The sequence below is a fragment of the Coregonus clupeaformis genome, chromosome 1 (genome assembly GCF_020615455.1).
Source record: "Coregonus clupeaformis isolate EN_2021a chromosome 1, ASM2061545v1, whole genome shotgun sequence".
In the NCBI taxonomy this organism is placed as follows: Eukaryota; Metazoa; Chordata; class Actinopteri; order Salmoniformes; family Salmonidae; genus Coregonus; species Coregonus clupeaformis.
Window position 1 is genome coordinate 7,513,289 of NC_059192.1, and position 10,496 is coordinate 7,523,784.

At 41.2% G+C, this 10,496-nt stretch overlaps 1 protein-coding gene across 6 annotated transcripts in view; it reads left to right on the top strand.

Moving 5' to 3' along the window:
* The first annotated feature begins 5,557 nt into the window (after positions 1-5,557).
* micu1 (mitochondrial calcium uptake 1) overlaps positions 5,558-10,496 on the top strand; it is a 142,629-nt gene continuing 137,690 nt past the window's right edge. For 4 of the 6 annotated variants that reach the window (XM_041891731.2, XM_041891814.1, XM_041891971.2 and 1 more), the window contains exon 1: positions 5,558-5,774. The gene's annotated coding sequence lies outside the window, so the exon portion shown is untranslated. The remainder of the gene's footprint in view (positions 5,775-10,496) is intronic. The other 2 variants (XM_041891895.1, XM_041892136.1) reach the window with 2 other exon arrangements.

Genomic DNA, 10,496 nt, shown 5'->3' on the forward strand with positions numbered 1-10,496 from the left:
CCCCACAATGTTCCCACCAGACTGTTCCCACAACCTAATGAAACATTCTGGGAACCTTTAAAGAACATACAGTATATGGTGACCAATTGCGGTTACCACTGTGTGAAATCAATTAGAAATAACGAGTAGTCATTATGTACGGTTATCATGTATCATACATGTAATTTAGATATTTATACTTTACAAACACACATTTTATTTCTGTAGTTCTCAAAATCCATATATAATTTGGCCAGTTTAAAATCTATAGGTTTACCAAACGGTTAAGTGATTAACCATTAAGCACAGTTGAATTAAGTGATGGTCAAATGTATATAAACAAATGAGAATAGAATCATATGAAAGTATTGTGAGCATTGCATTGTGAAGGGCAATGACTTTATATGAAAGGTATTTCTAGACGAAACACTGATTAGGTTTGGTGAAAAAGCTGCTGTGTGATTTTGTGTGTTGTACTTATTAGTCAATTGAAAATGTGCTTAAAGTTGAGAAAAAAACAGCCTTCTTGATGATCTGTTTTGAGTTTTTTACAAAGAGTTGTGAAATTTTACCACATACTTCTGAAAATAGCACCAAAGCGATCAAAAAAACTGTTACCATGACGTCCGACTATCAGGCTCATAATCTCACATTTTCATACATACACACGCACGAAGGCACGAAGGCTTGACACACACCGTATGGGCACACTGGTAATACGAAATCGAAATTCCAGGTGGCAGAGCAAATGATTTAGGAGCACATGTGACCAATGTGACCAATAGAGCCCTACACACGCACACACACACACACACACACACACACACACACACACACACACACACACACACACACACACACACACACACACACACACACACACACACACACACACACACACACACACACACACACACACACACACACACACACACACACACACACACACACACAGAGAGAGCAGGTGTAGGCCACTACTGCCTCCAGTATTCATATTTCTGATTATTTATCCTGAATAATTGTATGTAGAAGGAGAAACCTCCCTAGCAGTCATGTCTGAAAAGTGTGTGTTTGTCTGAAAGCGGCACTTAGCTCAGATGAATGTAATAGGGCTGTCATGGCGACTGTCACACTACAGTAGACACAGGCAAACACACACATACACAAACACACTCACACACAACGAAACACAAACACTCGTGCAACAGTCATCCCTGAGAGAAAGAGAAAGCGGGAGAGAGAGAGAGAGAGAGAGAGAGAGAGAGAGAGAGAGAGAGAGAGAGAGAGAGAGAGAGAGAGACAGAGACAGAGACAGAGAGAGAGAGAGAGAGAGAGAGACAGAGACAGAGACAGAGACAGAGACAGAGACAGAGACAGAGACAGAGACAGAGACAGAGACAGAGACAGAGACAGAGACAGAGACAGAGACAGAGAGAGAGAGAGAGAGAGAGAGAGAGAGTCCTCAAGCCACAAAAGTAGAGTCAGATCTGACCCCAATAACTACCGTGGGATATGCGTCAACAGCAACCTTGGGAAGATCCTCTGCATTATCATTACCAGCAGACTTGTTCATTTCCTCAGTGAAAACAATGTACTGAGCAAATGTCAAAGTGGCTTTTTTACCAAATTACCGTACGACAGACCACGTATTCACCCTGCACACCATAATTGACAAACAAACAAAACAAAACAAAGGCAAAGTCTTCTCATGCTTTGTTGACTTCAAAAAAGCTTTTGACTCAATTTGGCATGAGGGTCTGCTATACAAATTGATGGAAAGTGGTGTTGTGGGAAAAACATCCAACATTATAAAATCTATGTACACAAACAACAAGTGTGCGGTTAAAACTGGCAAAGAACACCCACATTTATTTCCACATGGCCGTGGGGTGAGAGAGGGATGCAAATTAAACCCCACCCTCTTCAACATATATATCAACGAATTGGCGAGGGCACTAGAACAGTCTGCAGCACCCGGCCTCACCCTACGAGAATCTGACATCAAATGTCTACTGTTTGCTGATGATCTGGTGCTTCAGTCCCCAACCAAGGAGGGCCTACAGCAGCACCTATATCTTTTGCACAGATTCTATCAGACTTAGGCCCTGAAAGTGGACGTCAGTAAGACAAAAACAATAGTTGCCAGGACCACAAATACAAATTCCATCTAGACACCATTGCCCTAGAGCACACAAAAAACTATACATACCTCAGCCTAAACATCAACGCCACAGGTAACTTCTACAAAGCTGTGAACGATCTGAGAGACAAGGCAAGAAGGGCCTTCTATGCCATCAAATGAACATAAAATTTGACATACCAATTAGGATCTGGCAAAAAATACTTGAATCAGTTATAGAACCCATTTCCCTTCATGGTTGTGAGGACTGGGGTCCGCTCACCAACCAAGAATTCACAAAATGGGACAAACACCAAATTGAGACTCTGCATGCAGAATTCAAACACCAAATAATGCATGCAGATCAGAATTTGGCCGATACCCGCTAATCATCAAAATCCAGAAAAGAGTCGTTAAATTCTACAACCACCTAAAAGGAAGCGATTCCCAAACCTTCCATAACAAAGCAATCACCTACAGAGAGATGAACCTGGAGAAGAGTCTGCTAAGCAAGCTGGTCCTGTGGCTCTGTTCACAAACACAAACAGATCCCACAGAGCCCCAGGACAGCAACATTATTAAACCCAACCTAATAATGAGAAAACAAAAAGATCATTACTTGACACATTGGAAAGAATTAACAAAAAAAACAGAGCAAACTAGAATGCTATTTGGCCCTAAACAGAGAGTAGACAGTGGCAGAATACCTGACCACTGTGACTGACCCAAAATTAAGGAAAGCTTTGACTATGTACAGACTCAGTGAGCATAGCCTTGCTATTGAGAAAAGTCGCCGTAGGCAGACCTGGCTTTCAAGAGAAGACAGGCTATGTGCACACTGCCCACAAAATAAGGTGGAAACTGATCTGCACTTCCTAACCTCCTGCCAAATGTATGACCATATTAGAGACACATATTTCCCTCAGATTACACAGACCCACAAAGAATTCAAAAAACAAATCAAATTTGTATAAACTCCCATATCTACTGGGTGAAATACCACAGTGTGCAATCACAGCAGCAATATTTGTGACCTGTTGCCACAAGAAAAGGGCAACCAGTGAAGAACAAACACCATTGTAAATACAACCCATATTTATGTTTATTTATTTTCCCTTTCGTACTTTAACTATTTGCACATTGTTACAACACTGAATATAGACATAATATGACATCTGAAATGTCTTTATTCTTTTGTTTATCGATTTCACTTGCTTTGGCAATGTAAACATATGTTTCCCATGCCAATAAAGCCCCTTGAATTGAATTGAGAGAAAGATACAGTTGAAGTCGGAAGTTTACATACACCTCAGCCAAATACATTTAAACTCAGTTTTTCACAATTCCTGACATTTAATCCTAGTAAAAATTCCCTGTCTTAGGTCAGTTAGGATCACCACTTTATTTTAAGACTGTGAAATGTCAGAATAATAGTAGAGAGAATGATTTATTTCAGCTTTTACTTCTTTCATCACATTCCCAGTGGGTCAGAAGTTTACATACACTCAATTAGTATTTGGTAGCATTGTCTTTAAATTGTTTAACTTGGATCAAACGTTTCGGGTAGCCTTCCACAAGCTTCCTACAATAAGCCCATTCCTCCTGACAGAGCTGGTGTAACTGAGTCAGGTTTGTAGGCCTCCTTGCTCGCACACACTTTTTCAGTTCTGCCCACAAATGTTCTATAGGATTGAGGTCAGGGCTTTGTGATGGCCACTCCAATACCTTGACTTTGTTGTCCTTAAGCCATTTTGCCACAACTTTGGAAGTATGCTTGGGGTCATTGTCCATTTGGAAGACCCATTTGCGACCAAGCTTTAACGTCCTGACTGATGTCTTGAGATGTTGCTTCAATATATCCACATAATTTTCCTTCCTCATGATGCCATCTGTTTTGTGAAGTGCACCAGTCCCTCCTGCAGCAAAGCACCCCCACAGCATGATGCTGCCACCCCCGTGCTTCACGGTTGGGATGGTGTTCTTCTGCTTGCAAGCCCCCCTTTTTCCTCCAAACATAACAATGGTCATTATGGCCAAACAGTTATATTTTTGTTTAATCAGACCAGAGGACATTTCTCCAAAAAGTACGATCTTTGTCCCCATGTGCAGTTGCAAACCGTAGTCTGTTTTTTTTATGGCAGTTTTGGAGCAGTGGCTTCTTCCTTGCTGAGCGGCCTTTCAGGTTATGTCGATATAGGACTCGTTTTACTATGGATATAGAGACTTTTGTACCTATTTCCTCCAGCATCTTCACAAGGTCCTTTGCTGTTGTTCTGAGATTGATTTGCACTTTTTGCACCAAAGTACGTTCATCTCTAGGAGACAGAACGCGTCTCCTTCCTGAGCGGTATGACGGCTGCGTGGTCCCATGGTGTTTATACTTGCGTACTATTGTTTGTACAGATGAATGTGGTACCTTCAGGTGTTTGGAAATTGCTCCCAAGGATGAACCAGACTTGTGGAGGTCTACCATTTTTTTTCTGAGGTCTTGGCTGATTTCTTTTGATTTTCCCATGATGTCAAGCAAAGAGCCACTGAGTTTGAAGGTAGGCCTTGAAACACATCCACAGGTACACCTCCAATTGACTCAAATTATGTCAATTAGCATATCAGAAGCTTCTATAGCCATGACATTTTCCAAGCTGTTTAAAGGCACAGTCAACTTAGTGTATGTAAACTTCTGACCCACTGGAATTGTGCTACAGTGAATTATAAGTGAAATAATCTGTCTGTAAACAATTGTTGGAGAAATGACTTGTGTCATGCACAAAGTAGATGTCCTAACCGACTCGCCAAAAGTGTATGTAAACTTCCGACTTCAACTGTATATATATACAGTACCAGTCAAAAGTTTGGACACACCTACTCATTCAAGGGTTTTTCTTTATTTTTACTATTTTCTACATTGTAGAATAATAGTGAAGACCTCAAAACTATGAAATAACACATATGGAATCATGTAGTAAACAAAAACAGTGTTAAACAAATCAAAATATATTTTATATTTGAGATTCTTCAAATAGCCACCCTTTGCCTTGATGACAGCTTTGCACACTCTTGGCATTCTCTCAAAGAAAAACCCTTGAATGAGTAGGTGTGTCCAATCTTTTGACTGGTACTGTATATACACATAAACATGGAATAAATGTCAACTTTCTATGCAATACACAGTGGAGCATTCACTTAGTGAATGGTTACATGTGACTCCCTACCCGCAATGGGTGGAGCTTGGTGGATCTTTGTTCCGTCTCCAAACTCCGTAGTGACGTACTGGAGGGGGCGTGAGCTGGGGCGGGAAGGCGGTTTCCACTAGTTACCACAGCCACAAAGCCAGAATTGGCTTATCGTAAAAATTAATGAAAACAGAAATTCGCTTTTTGTTCTTAATTTAAGGTTAAGCATAAGGTTAGCAGTGTGGTTAAGGTTAGAGTTACGGTTAGGGTTAGGTTTAAAATCAAATGTTTAAGAAGATACATGTTAGAAATAGGCGGGGTTTATGACTTTGTGGATGTAACAACTAGTGAGGATTGGGCCTTCCGGTGGAGTGTTTTGGACGTTGAAGGAGCAAGTCTGACTGCAAAAAGCGAAAACAGACTTTGGTAGAAACGTCGTAGCTAGATATTTGATATTTGCACAGAAACTGTTCAAGACCTGTCGTAGTCGTCTCGAAACTCAAGTAAGTAGCAAAATAATTGTCTTTAGCCAGTATTCATGTGATATTGAGTTACCCGATTGCAGTTTAAAGGCATTTACTAGCTGGCTAGCTAGCAGTTAGTTAGCTAGCCTCGGACGCTACTTGAGGTTGACAGCTCCTCCTCGTTCGTTGTGTCAATATTGTCAGGCAGAAGTGAACTGTGTTTAGACTGCATGCAATAATGAATGAATGAATGAATGAATTAATTAATTAATGAATGTTGGTGTGTTGTCAGAGACGATGCACAGTTGCATTTAGCCTTACCCTAGACAGCTAGTTGTCACATCTGTCTGCTAGCCAGTCTTGACAACACAGTCCAGGGGTTTAATGCTTTTTTGAACAAACAATTGTACATAGGAGGTTATATGGTTTAGTTATATAATCCCTAGCTAATTTGTAAACACTTCAACATTGAGATTTTGATAGAAAATGTATACAGTTCTTTAAGAAGTTATTCACACCCCTTTACCACTTTTTTTTGTGCTACAAAGTGGGATTAAAATGGATTTAATTGTCATTTTTGGTCAAACATCTACACAGCATACTCTAATGTCAAAGTGGAAGAAAAATTCTAACATTTATAAAAAATGTATGACAAATAAAACACGAATATATTGATTAGAGAAGTATTCACCCCCCTGACACAATACATGTTAGAAACACCTTTGGCAGCGATTAGCTGTGAGAATTTTGGTACATTTCTAAGAGCTTTGCACACCTGCATTGTACAATATTTGCCCATTATTCTTTTTAGAATTCTTCAAGCTCTGTCAAGTTGGTTGTTGATCATTGCAAGACAGCCATTTTCAAGTCTTGCTGTAGATCTTCAAGCCGATTTTAAGTCAAAATTGTAACTAGGCCACTCAGGAGCATTCAATGTCATCTTGGTAAGCAACTCCAGTGTAGATTTGGCCTTGTGTTTTAGGTTATTGTCCAGCTGAAAGGTGAATTCGTCTTCCAGTGTCTGTTGGAAAGGTTTTCCTCTAGGATTTTGCCAGTGCTTAGCTCTATTCCATTTCTTTTTATCCTAAAAAAACTTCCTAGTCCTTGCTGATTACAAGCATACCCATAACATGATGCAGCCACCACCATGCTCGAAAATATGAAGCGTGGAACGCAGTGATGTGTTGTGTTGGATTTGGCCCAAACATAACGCTTTGTATTCAGGACAAAAAGTTCATTTCTTTGCCACATTTTCTGCAGTATTACTTTAGTGCCTTGTTGCAAACAGGATGCATGTTTTGGAATATTTTTTATTCTGTACAAGCTTCCTTCTTTTCACTCTGTCATTTACGTTAGTATTGTGGAGTAACTACAATGTTGTTGATCCATCTATCACAATCATTAAACTCTTTAACTATTTTAAAATCACCATTGTCCTCATGGTGAAATCCCTGAGCGGTTTCCTTCTTCTCCGGCAACTGAGTTAGGAAGGACGCCTGTGTCTTTGTAGTGACTGAGTGTATTGATACACCATCCAAAGCCTAATTAATAACTTCACCATTCTCAAAGGGATATTCAGCTTGTTTTTTGGTGGGGATGGTGTCTACCAATCGGTGACCTTCTTTGTGAGGCATTGAAAAACCTCACTGGTCTTTGTGGTTGAATCTGTTCTTGAAATTCACTACTCGATTGAGGGACCTTACAGATCATTTTGTGTGTGGGGTACAGAGATGGGGTAGTTATTCAAAAATCATGTTAACCACTATTATATAACACAGAATGAGTCCATGCAACTTATTATGTGATTTAAGTACATTTTAGTACTTTAGTATATTATTTAGGCTTGCCATAACAAAGGGGTTGAATACTTATTGACTCAAGACATTTCACCTTTTCATTTTTTATTAATTTCTAAAATGTTCTATTTACTGAACAAAAATATAAACACAACATGCAACAATTTCAAATATTTTACTGAGTTACAGTTCATTTAAATACATTCATTAGACCCTAATCTATGGATTTCACATGACTGGACAGGGGTGCAGCCATGGGTGGGTCTGGGAGGGCATAGGCCCACCCACTAAAGGGATTTGTTGCAGACAGAAATACTCCTCAGCACCCCCCTCCCTCTCCTCAGACTATCCTGCAGGTGAAGAAGCCAGATGTTTACACCTGGTCTGCGGTTGTGAGGCCTGTTGGATGTACTGCCAAAGTCTCTAAAATGACGTTGGAGGAGGCTTATGGTAGAGAAATGAACATACAATTATCTGGCAACAGCTCTGTTGGACACTCCTGCAGTCAGCATGCCAATTGCACACTCCCTCAAAATTTTAGACATCTGTGGCATTGTGTTGTGTGACAAAACGGCACATTTTAGAGCGGCCTTTTATTGTCCCCAGCACAAGGTGCACCTGTGTAATTATCACGCTGTTTAATCAGCTTCTAGATATGCCACACCTGTCAGGTGGATGGATTATCTTGGCAAAGGAGAAATGCTCACTAACAGGGATGTAAACAAATGTGTGCCCAACATTTGAGAGAAATAAGCTTTTTGTCAGTATGTAAAATGTTTGGGATCTTTTTATTTCAGCTCATGAAACGTGGTACCAACACTTTACATGTTGCATTTATATTTCTGTTCAGTATACAAACAAAATTCCACTTTGACATTATGGGGTTTTGTGTTTAGATCAGTGACACAAAATGTCAATTTAATCCATTTTAAACTCGGGCTGTAACAAGTGGAAAAATTAAAAGGGTGTGAATACTTTCTGAACGCACTGTAGGTTATGTTATTATGGGTGGTAGACTGGTAGTGGAAACCTCACGGGAGTCAGATCCCTGCCGTCTCCTTCATGATTTTAGGTGTCCTTGAAAAGTAAAATGACCTTGGAAAGGTGAAAGGTCGTAAGTTAGGTTGCAGTACAGAACAGCCAGACATCTGTAAAGGATAACTAGTAACTACGTGAGTTATTATGGCTTACTTGGAAGATTCGAAACCTTGTTTGAACTGTAATTACTGTACTGCGTATGGCTGTGTGTCAGAAACAGTGGTGTTTACGTTCAAGAAGAAACTAGTGCACAGCACACCTTTTTTACCTGTGTTTTGAATGGTGACATACATGTTGTCTCCTACATTACAGATGAGAGGGAGTAGTGCCCCTCTCTCTCACACACACACACACACACACACACACACACACACACACACAGTCCTGGCAGGATAAAAAGAGGAAGTATGCATGGCCCCCAGCCGGTAAAAATCTATTTTCCCCACAATACAGCTCTGAGCTCCCGTGCTGACTGGGGTTTTCACAGATCAAGTGTAAAGCTCACTTTTAAAGTATTATTTTCCACCAGACATGTTTCCTAAAGCCCAGGTGTGCTACGCTCACAGAAAACTGGCTCACACCAACTGGCAAGCATCCTATGAGGAGTTGAGAGGGGAGAAACTGCTGTGCGCGTGTCTGTGCGTGCGTGTAAATGTGTTTGTGTGTGTGACTGTCTGGACGTCAGGACATTGCTGTCAGGATGGTCTCTGGACGTCAGCCATGCAGAACGGCTAACTTGCTCTCTATTTCACGTTGCTAGGTGACAAACCAAAACATGAGATGTGCTCGTCATTCAGTTGGACAGGAGATTCCACGGTGTCTTGTGCTGGTGCTAATATGGACGTTATGAAAAGCTGCTCTCCCACTTAAATACCCCTTCCTGGTTTGAGGCTCTCCGTGGGTGAGGGAGCTCTATGGACCATGTCCCCAAATAGCACCCTATTCCCTATGCGGTGTACTACTGGAGGGCCCATAGTGCTCTGGTCAAAAGTAGTGCACTATATACTGCCATCTGGGATGTCTCTGTAGCAGGTAGACAGCAGGGATTATCAACTAGATTCAGCCTGGGCAGATTTTTTTTATTGAACGGATGGTCGGGGGGCCGGAACATAATTAAGCAATAAGGCCTGAGGGGTTGTGGTATATGGCCAATATACCACGGCTAAGGGCAGTTCTTATACACCCCCAAGGTGCCTGATTGCTATTATAATCTGGTTACCAACGTAATTAGAGCAGTAAAAATAAATGTTGTCATACCCGTGGTATACGGACTGATATACCACGGCTGTCAGCCAATCAGCATCCTGGGCTCGAACCACCCCAGTTTATAATTACAAATAATTTGTGGACATGCTTATTGACTGCAAGAAGCCCAAACAGATATGTTTGACTAAAACATAATCATTTCAAACCTTGCTTACATTTTGTATACGATCACATATTTGTTTTGCTCAGAAAACTTGAGGGGCCAAATAAAACCACCTGCGGGTCAAATTCGGCATCTCGCGGGGAACCCTGGTCTACAGGTAGAAGGGAATTATGTCCTAACATACGTCTACAGCTTACTGCTACTTTATACTATAGTATATCCTCTCCCTACCCCACCAGGCCAGTGTGTTCCTGCTACTATAGTATATCCTCTCCCTACCCCACCAGGCCAGTGTGTTCCTGCTACTATAGTATATCCTCTCCCTACCCCACCAGGCCAGTGTTTCTCTACTATATTTCTCCCTACCCCACCAGGCCAGTGTGTTCCTGCTACTATAGTATATCCTCTCCCTACCCCACCAGGCCAGTGTGTTCCTGCTACTATAGTATATCCTCTCCCCTACCCCACCAGGCCAGTGTGTTCCTGCTACTATAGTATATCCTCTCCCTACCCCACCAGGCCAGTGTGTTCCTGCTACTATAGTATATCCTCTCCCTA